Source organism: Oratosquilla oratoria, chromosome 5 (genome assembly GCF_046742065.1).
Source record: "Oratosquilla oratoria isolate Oo_2021 chromosome 5, ASM4674206v1, whole genome shotgun sequence".
Classification (NCBI taxonomy): Eukaryota; Metazoa; Arthropoda; class Malacostraca; order Stomatopoda; family Squillidae; genus Oratosquilla; species Oratosquilla oratoria.
This window is the reverse complement of record NC_134781.1, coordinates 50,346,767-50,359,866: the sequence shown is the minus strand read 5'-3', so window position 1 is coordinate 50,359,866 and position 13,100 is coordinate 50,346,767. Positions and strand designations below refer to the sequence as shown.

Sequence of the window (13,100 nt, the reverse complement as noted above, 5' to 3'; positions counted from 1 at the left end):
TCTTCTTTCTCTTTCTCTTTCTTCCTTGTTGCTTTTCTATTAATTATTTTGCCTTGTTCCATCTCATCTATCTGTCTGTCTCTCTCCTCTCTCTCTTTTTCATTCTTCCTATTCTTTTTTCTTTCTCCCCGACACCCACTGATGACGCAACTCTCAATAACCCGATGTCCACACAACCGTCTTTTGAAGTTTATAGCTTTGCGGATGAAAATCGTCCCTCCAGAGAGAGCCTCTGGTCGGTTGGCTGTGCTACAGAGACCCAATATGCAAATTTCTTAAAGATCGATGAGTCCCGGTTCGAGTCTCAGGGTCCTTCGGTGGTCTCTTTGCTGACGATGCTCGCTGATGTCCCGGTTGTAGGAACGAAGGCTTATGGGCTTCTGTTTTTGTCCAAGGTGCTGGTGGAGGTCTAAAATCCTGTTTATTGCTTTCTTTGGTTTATTTTTCTTATATATTTTTTCTCCTCCCGCTCTCTCACTCTATGGCTCTCTATCTCTCTCTCTCTCTCTCTCTCTCTCGTTATCTCTCTCTCCCTCTCTCTCGTTACGTTCCTGGGCGAAGATGTTTCTTGACACATGTTCGTGTCTCAGTACTTACTCACTACGGTAAATATAACAAAAGAAAAAATCAAAATGTGTATAGAAAAAAATCAAAATTAATAAAACAACAAGGCCTGACGGTTGGCATCCAAGAATTTTAAAAGAAATGAAAAATGAAATTGCTGTTCCATTATAAATGGTTTTGAAGAAATCCATCATATCCGAAGATGTCCCAAGAGAATGGAAGCTAGCTAACGTTACTCCAATATTCAAAAAAGGTGAGAAAGAGAAACCAAAAAACTACAGGCCTATAAGTTTGACTTCAATCGTAGGAAAAATGATGAAGACTATGATCAGAGATGCTATCGAACATCATTTAGAAAGTAACTGTTTGATAAATTATAGCCACATGGTTTCAGGCGGAAAAGTTCTTGCGTGATTAACTTAATTGAATTTTACAACACAGTCATCTCGAATTATGACAGAAGAAACAATGTAGATTTAATATATTTAGACTTTGCAAAAGCTCTTGATACCGTCCCCCATGAAAGACTAACTAAATTATCTTCACACAGAATAAGTGGGAGCCTATTAAGTTGGACTAGTAATTGCTTGAATGATCGAAAACAGAGTTGTTTTAAATGGAAAAACTTCTAGATGGAAAAATGATAAAGGTGGAGTTCCTCAGGGTTCCGTTCTTGGGCCACTTCTATTCATAGTATATATAAATGATATAGACCACGGACTAAAATCTATTGTCTCCAAATTTGCTGATGATACAAAACTGTGCGGAATGGTAAATGATCACTCAAACCAATTATATATTCAAGAAGATTTAGGTAAATCACAGCAATGGTCTGAAAAGTGGCTAATGAAAGTAAATGCAAGGTAATGCACATAGGTATAAATAACAGTAGGTACGATTACAAGTTATTTGGAAATTCGTTAACAAATGTGGATAGTGAAAAGGATCTCGGGGTAATTATCAGTAATAATCTCAAATCATCTAAGCAGTGTATTTCAGCCTCTTAGAAAGCAAATAAGAATCTAAGACTGATTCCGCGATCTTTTGACTTCAAAAGTCTATCATTCATTAACAAGCTCTATAAATCGTTAGTTCGTCCACATTTGGAATATGCTGTTTCCATATGGTCATTGAACCTCATTAAAGACATTGACAGATTGGAAAAAGTACAACGGTGAGCCACAATACTGATTCCAAATATAGACAAATAAATCATACGAAAACCGACTAAAACATATGAATCAGTTTTCCCTAAAAAAGCGTAGACTCTAAAGGGAATTGATAACATCAAAAGTGACAAAATTTTCTCACTGAATGGGAATCAGACAAGAAATAATGGTCTCAAACTGTCAGGGAATAGATTTAATTTGGAAGTGGGTAGAAACAACTTTGCTAACCGTGTAGTTTATGAATGGAATAAACTTCCTGCAGAGGCAATGCAAAGTAGTTCAGTTCGAAGCTGTAAAAATAATCTAGATAAGCACCTAAGCAAGATGCTGTACTGACTACTTACTTACTTCTTACTTCAGCTCCCAGTAGTAGGCGTTATGCCTGTCAGTGGTCCCAGCATGTTCCTTCATTTGGCTCTATCATGGAAGGCCCCTTCCTCCCTCAGAGTTTCGATGTTGGGCAAGTCATGTCTGCTGAGGGCTTCTTCAACATTTTCTTTCCATCTCTTTCTCGGTCTTCCTCTTGGCCTTCTTCCATCCGGCTTCCACTCCCAGCATCCCCTTGCAATTCTTTCTTCATCCATTCTTTCTAAATGTCCTAACCATCTTAACCATCTAATTTGCTTAGCATGGAACAGACGCCAATGCTTTTCCTTATGTCTTCATTTTTAAATTTATCTCTCCTCGTCTTTCCAACTATGGCTCTTAATGGTCTCATTTCCGCTGCCTGAATCCTGCTTATGTCTACTTTTGTCATTACCCAACTTTCTGAGCCGTATGTTAGGGTAGGAGACAAGACAGTATTGAAAATGATTATTTTCACTTCTAAAGGTACATGTTTTTCTTTTATTATTGGCCAGAGAGCTCTAACATTTGCACTAAATTTATTTATTCTTTCTGAAATATCTCTCTTATTTCCACCCTCCTTAGTGACTACACTTCCAAGATATTTGAAGATGTTTGTATTTTTTACCATCTTATTTCCTATGGTGATGCTAAACTCGTGTTCCTCTCTTCTGCTAATGGTCAGTATCTCTGTCTTTTCTACATTCATTTTCATGCCTTTCCTTATAAAGCACTCATTCCACCTTTTTATGTCTTCTTCAATCTCTTCCCTATCTGTGCTCCATTCAGCTATATCATCTGCATAAGCCATTATTCTGTTCTTATAATTTTCTTCTTTACCTTCTTTAAAATCCTCTATTACAGTTTCCATATATGCTATAAAAAGCAGAGGGGATAACACACTTCCTTGTTTAACCCCTGTTTCTACAGGGAACCACTTTTCTGCCCCCTTTGATGTTCTAACACTGCATACACAGGGGTAATACAAACTTTTTATAGCTTTCTTTAGATGTCCCTTGATACCATACCTCTCCTCTATACATTTCCATACCTTTTCTCGAGGTATTGAATCAAAAGCTTTCTGTAAATCAATGAAAGCGATGTATAGGCTTTGGTTATATTCCCATGACTTCTCTATTACCATCCTTAGTCCAAAAGTTAAATCCGTTACTGATCTATTACTTCTATAACCATGCTGCTCTTCTCCTAATGAGGGTTCTACTAGGTCTCTTACTCTTCTCTCAATTATTCTCTCGTATAGCTTTGTGATGTGGGGTATTAGGGAAATCCCTCTATAGTTGTTACAATTTCCAGCATCACCCTTACCTTTGAAAATTGGGACTATTAGGGTTTTACCCCACTCCTCTGGTATTCTTCCTTCTCTATAGATCTTATTTATGAGCTTCAATATATTTTGCTGTACTACATTTCCCCCTTCCTTTATTAGCTCTATTGATATTTCATCTACCCCTGGTGTTTTGGAATTCTTCATTTCTCTCAATGCCCATTCAATTTCTTTTTGTGTGATTTCATCATGTTCTCCATCTAAATCTTCCTCCGCCTCTTGCCATTGTTCCTCATTTCCTGCATTTAGGAGCTCCTGGAAGTATTCTGTCCATCTGTTGTCTATCTCATCCTGATCTGTAAGAACATTCCCCTCTAGGTCTTTAATGTTATATTGTTTTGCCTTGCTTTTTCTGTATGACTTTGCTATACCATATAGTAACTTTTTCCCTTTCTGCAAATCCTCTGTCAATCTCTCTCCCAGTTCTTTCCATGTCTCTGTCTTTGCTCGATATTTTGCAAGATTTGTTTCTTTCCTTGCCAGTACATATTCTGCTCGGCTTTCCGGTGTTCGTCTTCTTAGCCACTTTCTTAACTTTAAAGTTTTGTTTTTTACTGCCTGTTTGACCTCCTCATTCCACCAAGGTGTGTGTCTTCTCCTATTTCCTCCGATCCATTCTACCCCTAAAGTTTCTTCTGCTACTTCACTGATTGCTTCTTTCAAAATGTCCCATCTTTCTTTTTCCTCATCATTTTGCTTCTCTAATTTTTGTGTAAGTTTAGTTTTATAAGCATTCTTTTTATCTTCCTCTTGCAAACTTTTTGTTTTAAATATTTTTCTTTTTCTACATTGCCGTGGTTTTACCTTACCAATCTTAAGATCAGCCACCAGTAACCTGTGATCTGAATCTAAACTCACTCCTGGTATTACCTTTATATTGGTGAATATTCTTCTGTCTGAACATATTATGTAATCGATAATTGATTTTTGATCAAACTGTCCTGTATTTTGATTCCATCTATATCTAGTGAATTTATGTTCCTCTTTATGTTGATAAAAGCCATTCATTATTTTCAAACCGTTCCTCATGCAGTAATCTATCAGTTTTTCTCCTTCCGAGTTTCTCGTCCCTTCGCCAAATGTCCCAATTATACTTTCTATTCCTTCTCTTTCCTTTCCTACTCTAGCATTAAAATCACCAATCAAAAGTCCTATATCGCCATCTAGAATCTCATATTCTTCCTCTAAAAGATCCAGGAAATTTTCTTTTTCTTCTTCAGGACATCCCTGTTGTGGTGCATACACTTGATATATATTGTACTTTCTTCCTTTTATTCGTATTGTACACTTCATTAATCTTTCATTGATCAATTTCACCTCTTGAATATACTGCGTCAGTCTTGGTCCCACTATCATAGCTACCCCGTGCCTTCTCCCTCTCTCTTCTGATCCACAGTACATTAAGGTATATCCCCCTCCGAGGTCTCTTCCTTCATCTTTTCCCCAATGTCTTGTCTCTGCCATTCCTATAATGTCTATCTTTCTTTCATTCATCATCTCCAAGATTTCTTCCTCTTTGTCTCTATATGTTGCGATGTTAATAGTTGCAAGTCTTACTTTGTGGAGTGTCTTGTGCGAATTTCCTTTACGTTTCCGATTTCGTTTACCAAAGCGCCGTCTGGATTCCGAGGCTGGTCGTGGAGTTTCACGAGCAGAAGACTTTTTACACTACCGGCTAGCTAGGCCTGTCGTAGCAACCCTCCTCCTTTCTCATCCGGGCTTGGGACCGGCAATGGCTGACTACTATTAATTTTATATCATTTGTTTATTTGTTTTATTATGGTTTGTCTGTTTATTGATTATTAATTGCCTGATTCTCATTTATTATTAGTTATATGTCAATTTATTATCATTTACTGTTTACCTGTTTGTTTATTATCTAACTATACCTATGCATTTATCTTATTATTACTTACATTATTATATTCTTATTTATTTATTTATTTATCATGATCATATATATATATATATATATATATATATGTATATATATATATATATATATTCGCATCCGACCTTGATATGGACCAAAAGGTCTCCTGTCGTCATACACCGCCTTTGTAATCCTTTGAAAAAAAATGTTGATATAGGATATTATACTTTTTTTAATATAAGCTTCTTTTCCCATTTTGAAGCAATTTTTTCTATCGTTCATTTTTTTTTTTTTCCTCTGGTAGTGAACCTTTGCTAATTGGAAACTTATTATACACATTCGAAAAAAAACAAACTACGACTTAAAAATATTTTAATTTACGAACAAAAGTTCGACGTACAAACAAAAAATCGACATACGCATAGATTTTCAAGATGAAGAAAAGAAGTCAAACGTGCACCAAAATGTGACATGTGGAAAAAGATTTTGAAACAAGGGCACCACTTCTAGTAATGAACGGTAGTAGTTTGAGTTAGAAGTAATTCTATTTAGATAGAAATCTGACAGACAGAGGTCCAAGTTACGGGCTGATTTATGAACATAAAGATACTCAAAGGGCAGAATGTCAAAGAACGGACACCATATGGAGTTGAAATATACAAGAGGAAGTGATGATAATGAATAAATAGATAAAATAGATTAATAAATGAGTAAATAAAAGAAGGAATATAAGAATGGATAGATAAATAGATAGATTAATAAATACATGAATAAAAATCATTACATAAATGAATAATTGAATAAATAGATTGATAAACGAATCAATATATTAGTAAATAAACAAAGAAACAAATAAAGAAAATTAATAATAATTTAATAAATTAACAGTTATTTTGCATCTACCTCACAACTCTCTCCCACAAAATCGGCTAACACCATGTTACCATTTAATTAAAAAAAAAAAAAAAAAAAACGAAATGGACACGTTATACGTTGTTTGAAGGTTCTAGTTTTTAGGTCACCGCGGGATCCGAAGACTTGGCTACAAACGCTGTAACTCAAGACAACCGTAATTGCTAACACAGACGTGAGCAAATACAAGCTGGAGAGGCAAGTGCACGTTGGTGGGACGGTAAGGGAATCTTGGTGAAAAAAGAGGAAGAGTTACAATGAATTACTTTATTTTCCGCATGAGGGGGCGTAAGAGGGGGGGGGTGTCGCCGATAAAATGAAGCGGCCTTGTTCTGGATGTACTGTGTTTTACTGCATTGCTTCTAACCCATGGCAGTGGACGGGATACAGGGATATTCCTTCATCCACGAGGAGCTAAGATGAGAGGGAGGAAAGGGTGGTGGATGGGAGTGGAATGGTGGGAGTGAGTGCTTCCCTTTTGACTTGACTTTCTCTCTTATAAAAGGAAAAAATTCTTGGTATACAGATAGAATAGACAATGATAAAGCAACCAGAGAAAACCTTTTGGTCCACAATGATACCGGATTGAAAAAATATAAATAAAATGAAATAGATAAAATAATAAATAGATAAATAGTTAGATAAATAGATAGAAAACAAACAGAAAAAAGTAAAAAATAGGAAAAAAAAAAAGATAAGTAGATGAGTAGAGAGATAATAGATAGATAGGATAAATGATAAGATAATAAATTAGCTAAAAAAAAAAAAATGAAAAGGATTAAATGAGATAGATGTCGAACAGGAAAACGGTTATTGGTCTAAGGTGTTATCCCATTGGGCTATTTTTCTTATGTTTGAACAGATTTGTAGTCCGCAGCTTTTGGGATGTATTCTGATATGCTGAAGGAAAATTATTTTTCTCTAGCACATCAAATGATATCCTATGTATATTTATTGAGAAACAAAATAATTTGCCATAATGACCTTATGACGGAAAAAGTTCTGGAGGTTGGTGGTACCACCGATCAATTGGAGATTGAAGGAAAAATAGCCTCTAGGAAACAAATGTTGGGGAAAAGGAAGCAAATCCTGATGCTGAAATAATAAACGAATATTGTTAGAACGAAGATAGTGATGGAGAAGAAATAATCACATGCTGTTGAAGAGATATTAAATTATTGTTGAAGATGATGGGTATATTGGGAGGGAGAGAAAGAAAGTGATGGTGGAGATGTATACAAATGTTGGTGTAAGGAGGAAAGAATGGTGACGTTGGAGCAGCAATGAGGGAGAGGCTATCAGTGCTATAGCTATGTTCTTACCATCCCCTCGTAGTACATTTTGATTTCATTGCTTTCAATTGTTACGTTAAGGGTCTGATTTCCATGATTATTTTCGACCTTACTTTTTTTTCTTAATACCAACATTCCTCTCTCTTTCGAAGTCTCCCTTTTCAATAAAAAGTCTAGATTTTTTCTATTTCAATAAAATATGAAAATAATTGTATACGTATGACCAGATTAATTACAAAGAAAAAATACATTTTTGTAAATTTATATTTAGATACTCATAACTTTTTTCAAAATCTATATTCCTGGGCTGGTATACAAAAAGAGCTGCTTTTGAATAAGGAAATGTCCTGAAAAGGTACAAATTTCACCTAACTTCACGAGCGATTTGAAGAAAAATTTTGAGAACTACTCTCTTGCACTACTTTTTGATAATAAATTTCCATTGTAGGATAAAAAAAAAAGAAAAAAAAGAGGGAAAGAGAGAACTGATGCAAACTGTCTTGCTTTACTATTTCATAATAAATTTCTACTGAGGTGAGATGAAATATATAAATATGTATATATATATATATATATATATATATATATATATATGTATATATATATATATATATATGTATATATATATATGTATATATATATATATATGTATATATATATATGTATATATATATATATATATACATATATATATACATATATATATATATATATATATATATATATATATATATATATATATACAGTATATCGTTTGCGAACAAATTCTAAATTCCAAGAATATTTCTATTTACAAAACTAGAGCAGGAAACCAAACAGAATTCTAACATTGCACAAACCATAGCTCACCAGTGATTCTATCCTACCAATTTCTGTCAACACGGGATCTTATCCACCATCTTTCCCTCAATTCCGTTCACGCTCATAGAGACCTAAATGCAATTTATGGTAAAAGTGTACCTGACCCCACTTCCAATGTGTTTGTGTACACAAGCGGGAGGTTAAAAACATTTCTGTCGGAAAGGTAATGTTTCTGCACGTTATCCTGAACGAATGAACGAATTGGCGTTTCAGGGCTGAAATAACAATAAATGGCTTACATTTTAGCTATGCAATGGCTCGATATTACTTTGAATGCGTGCAATGACTACAGACCGCTTTTATCTATCCTATAGTTGTTATCGTAGAAAGTTGTTTAAATGCCAATAAATTCTGAAAATAACAAAGTTATTTGTGGAGTGAATATGTGTAATGCATGAAGAGTAAATGTTTTTATTATGATGAGGTTAAGTATAACATGATATGAAGAGTGATTTAATAAATTTGATAAAATTAATTGATTCATAGTCATAAAGTTGCAAAAAGTTATATATTTTCAACAAAGTTCATTATTTTTTTCTTCTATTTCTCTTTTTAATTATCCTATATTTTCTTTTTCTTTCGACTTGTATGTATTTTGTCTATTCCTTTTTTCTCTTAATCTTTTAATTTTCTTTACTTTTTTCTATTAATTTTTTTCTTGGTATATATATATATATTCTTTTTTTTATCCTATTTTTTTCTTAACGTTTCTCCGTTGTTTATTTGTCTTTACTTTTCTTCTATTTTTCCTCTCCCTTTTTATAACTTTTCCTTTTCCTTCCTTCTTTCTTCCTTTCTTTCCACCTCCTTTCCCTTCCTCTTCTCTCTCGTCCTTCTCTACCGTTTTCTATTTCTCCTCCTTTCTCTTCGCATCCACCTTCATAGCCATTTTCTAAAAAATCTTTAACCAGAATAAAATCTACCTGACAAAGATCACCGAGGTCAAGGAAGTCATAGAGATAATCTTCTTGGTTTTAAATTCCTCCTATCTGAATAAAATCATCTAACTTTAACCAGAATAAAATTAAATCATCCCGTACCACCCCACTTGGGGGCATACGGAAGGGAACACGTTGTTTCCCTCACACACCGGCTCCAGTCCCCTTCACGGTCATTCCGAGCAAGCTCTCATGCAGACACCCACCCATCCCACTCCAAGCAACTCTCGACAGATTCGATCAACTTTAATGAAATAGCCTGGCAACAAGCACGATAATATGTCAAGGACCACTTGTTATGGAAGAGGGTGAGTGATGAGGGGAGGTGGAGGCGGTTTCCTGGCTTCAAGTTTTAATGATATGACTCATAAGTTGATTAAAGTCCACAGCATCTCTTAATAGATCTTTGTGGCTCAAAACTCTGTTTTGAGGTTCTTGTTTAGAAGAGTGAGGTCTGGTCTCACAAGAATTGTGAGCTACCTACCCACAGGTATGAAATATTGATACATAGATGAATATATATGTGTATGTGTATGCAAATGTAAATTTATATGTATATGTATATGTATATGTCTATGTCTATGTCTATGTCTATGTCTATGTCTATGTCTATGTCTATGTCTATGTCTATGTCTATGTCTATGTCTATGTCTATGTCTATGTCTATGCATATGCATATGTATATGTATATGTATATGTATATGTATATGTATATGTCTATGCATATGTATATGTATATGTATACGTATATGTATATGTACATGTACATGCAAACGTCAATATCAATGTTATTGTATGTGTATATGCGTGTATGAGTGTGCATCTATGTGTATGTATGTGTGTATGGGAATGTGTGTGTGTGTGTGTGTGTGTGTGTGTGTGTGTGTGTGTGTGTGTGTGTGTGTGTGTGTGTGTGTGTGTGTGTGTGTGTGTGTGTGTGTGTGTGTGTGTGTGTGTGTGTATGTGTGTGTGTGTGTGTGTGTGTGTGTGTGTGTGTGTGTGTGTGTGTGTGTGTGTGTGTGTGTGTGTGTGCGTGTGTGTGTGTGTGTGTGTATGTGTGTGTGTATGTGTGTGTGTGTGTGTGTGTGTGTATGTGTGTATGTGTGTGTGTGTGTGTGTGTGTGTGCGTGTGTGTGTGTGTGTGTGTGTGTGTGTGTGTGTGTGTGTGTGTGTGTGTGTGTGTGTGTGTGTGTGTGTGTTTGTTTGTGTGGGCATGTGTGTGTGTGTGTGTGTGTGTGTGTGTGTGTGTGTGTGTGTGTGTGTGTGTGTGTGTGTGTGTGTGTGTGTGTGTGTGTGTGTGTGTGTGTGAGTGTGTGTGTGTGTGTGTGTGTGTGTGTGTGTGTGTGTGTGTGTGTGTGTGTGCGCTGTGTGTGTGTGTGTGTGTATGTGTTTGTGTATCTGTATGTGTATGTGTTTGTGTATGTCCATGTATATGTACATATGTATATGTAGACATATATTGCATCTGAACACGAAAAATACCTATGTACGTGTAACAACGATCGCCTCTGGTAACCTGACCCTACCTCTCATCCTACCTACCTACTTACCTACCTACCTACTCGCTTTTCTCCCGCGTAACCTATCTTCTTCCCCTATTCGTACCCTACCTTCCTCTACACTGTAGAGGAAGGTAGGGTACTAATAGGGGAAGAAGATAGGTTACGCGGGAGAAAAGCGATATGGATTTGTATCGGCACCACAGAACCAACAGCTACCTATGTGTCTGCTGTGTGAGAAAGTGTTTTCAAACGAAGCCATGAAACCTTCGAGACTTTTGTAACATTTGACAAAAATACACTGATAAAACAGACAAAAATATAGCATATTTTCAGTCACTTCTAGAATAGTTCCAGAAACGAAAAACTATTGTAAATATGTTTTCTAGCACTTCACAACAATCCACTGGCGGTTTGCGTGCTTTGCTGATTGCTAGATCTGGTAAGCCTCATACGATTGGGGAGGAACTTATTCTGCCTGCAGTAAGAGAGGTTCTGCACACAGTTGTACATAGGTCACCTGACCCAATTATAAAAGCTATACCTCTCAGTGATAACTCGGTTCAAAGAAGAGTAGATGAAATGGCTGAAAACATTGAAGAAGCATTGTGCAACATTCTTGCCACAACAGAATTTAGCTTGCAGTTAGATGAGTCCACTCTACCAGGAAATGAATCTTTGCTTCTCGCTTATGTTCGTTTTATCAAAGATGAAAAGTTGGTTCAAGAACTGTTATTTGCAAGACAACTCAAAACAGACACTAAAGGAGAGTCGGTATTTAATGTTGTTGAGAATTTTTTCAAAGAGAAAAACATCCCACTTTCTAACATTCTTGCGTGTGGAGCCCCATCCATGATAGGTCGTCATCGTGGCTTCATCAGTTTCTTGAAAAAAAAACCGTACCTGGTGTTCTTACGGTGCATTGTGTAATCCATAGGCAGCATCTGGTAGCAAAAAACGTAAGTGGTCGACTTCACAAATCAATGAATATTGTTATCACAGCAGTAAATAAGATCAAGGCACATTCTCTCAATTCCAGACTGTTTCGACAGCTTTGCATTGATAATGATGAAGAGTTTGAACGTTTATTGCTACACACAGAAGTTAGATGGCTGTCAAAGGGAAACTGCCTGAAACGTTTCTATTCTTTGTTTGATACAGTTGTAGAATTTTTCCAAGAGTCTAATAGTGGGCTCTGTGATGATCTAAAAAACATCAAGAATGACATTGCTTATTTGTCAGATATATTCACAAAATTCAATGAAGTTAATTTGCAGTTGCAAGGAAATGATGTCAACCTTATCAAAGTCAAATCTGCTATCTCCACCTTCCTGTCTAAGTGTAAGTTATTCAAACGAAACTTAAGCCGTCATGAACTCTACCAGTTTCCAAGCCTCTGCGAATTGGATAAAGAAAAGAGTATATCAGATAATGACCTTCAAGTGTATTGCTCTCACCTAGAAGAGTTGCAAAGAGACATGTCTGAAAGATTTCAGGATCTTTAATTGGTAAAAATACCAGACTGGGTAATCAAGTTATTCTTAGATGTCAGCAGTGAAGAAGCAAGAGAGGCAGAGGAAGAATTAATTGCAATCCAAAACGACATTGAGCTAAGTCCGAAGTTCAAGAAATCGTATCAAGACTTTTGGCTACAAAAAAAGATCTCTGACTTTTATCCAGTATTATGGAACAAGGTGAAGATATATTTTATTGCTTTCCCAACATCATATTTGGTAGAACGGGGCTTCAGTGCAGTTGCCTTTCTTCTTTCCAAGCAAAGGAACAGACTTAGAATTACCGAACGTGGGGATCTACGTCTTCTTCTTAGTGAGTTCCAACCAGATCTGGAGAAACTAATATACCTACACCAAGTACACCCATCCCATTAGCAGTAATTGTGAAGTTGTGTATTTGGGTAATTAAATAAAATTGTTCATATTATTTTTTAAAAACATGTTTTGTGTTTAATGCTGTTGTTTTCAATAAAAAAAAAATGCTCGCATGTTTGTATTGGGGGTAATTGTGAAGACCAAATATAATGGTTTATTTGTTTTTGAAAAATATATTTTGTGTTAATATTGTTGCTTTCAATTTGAAAAAAATGTGCTCGTCTGTCTTTATTGAAAGTAACTGTGAAGACCAAATAAAATGGTTTATCCATTTTTTTTATTATTTTTGAAAAACAAATTTTGTGTTTAATATTGTTGTTTTCAATTTAAAAAAAAAAGTCGCATGTGTAAATTAAGGGTAATTGTGAAGACAAAAAAAAATGGTTAATTAGATTAATTTATTTTTGAAAAGC

The 13,100-nt window shown here is 35.4% G+C and overlaps 2 pseudogenes; both read left to right on the top strand.

Annotated features, from left to right (window-relative positions):
- Positions 1-11,728, top strand: part of LOC143025794 (protein FAM200C-like) — a 12,101-nt pseudogene extending 373 nt beyond the window's left edge.
- Positions 11,729-11,781: 53 nt separating this feature from the next.
- LOC143025793 (protein FAM200A-like) lies at positions 11,782-12,687 on the top strand (annotated as a pseudogene).
- Positions 12,688-13,100: the final 413 nt, after the last annotated feature.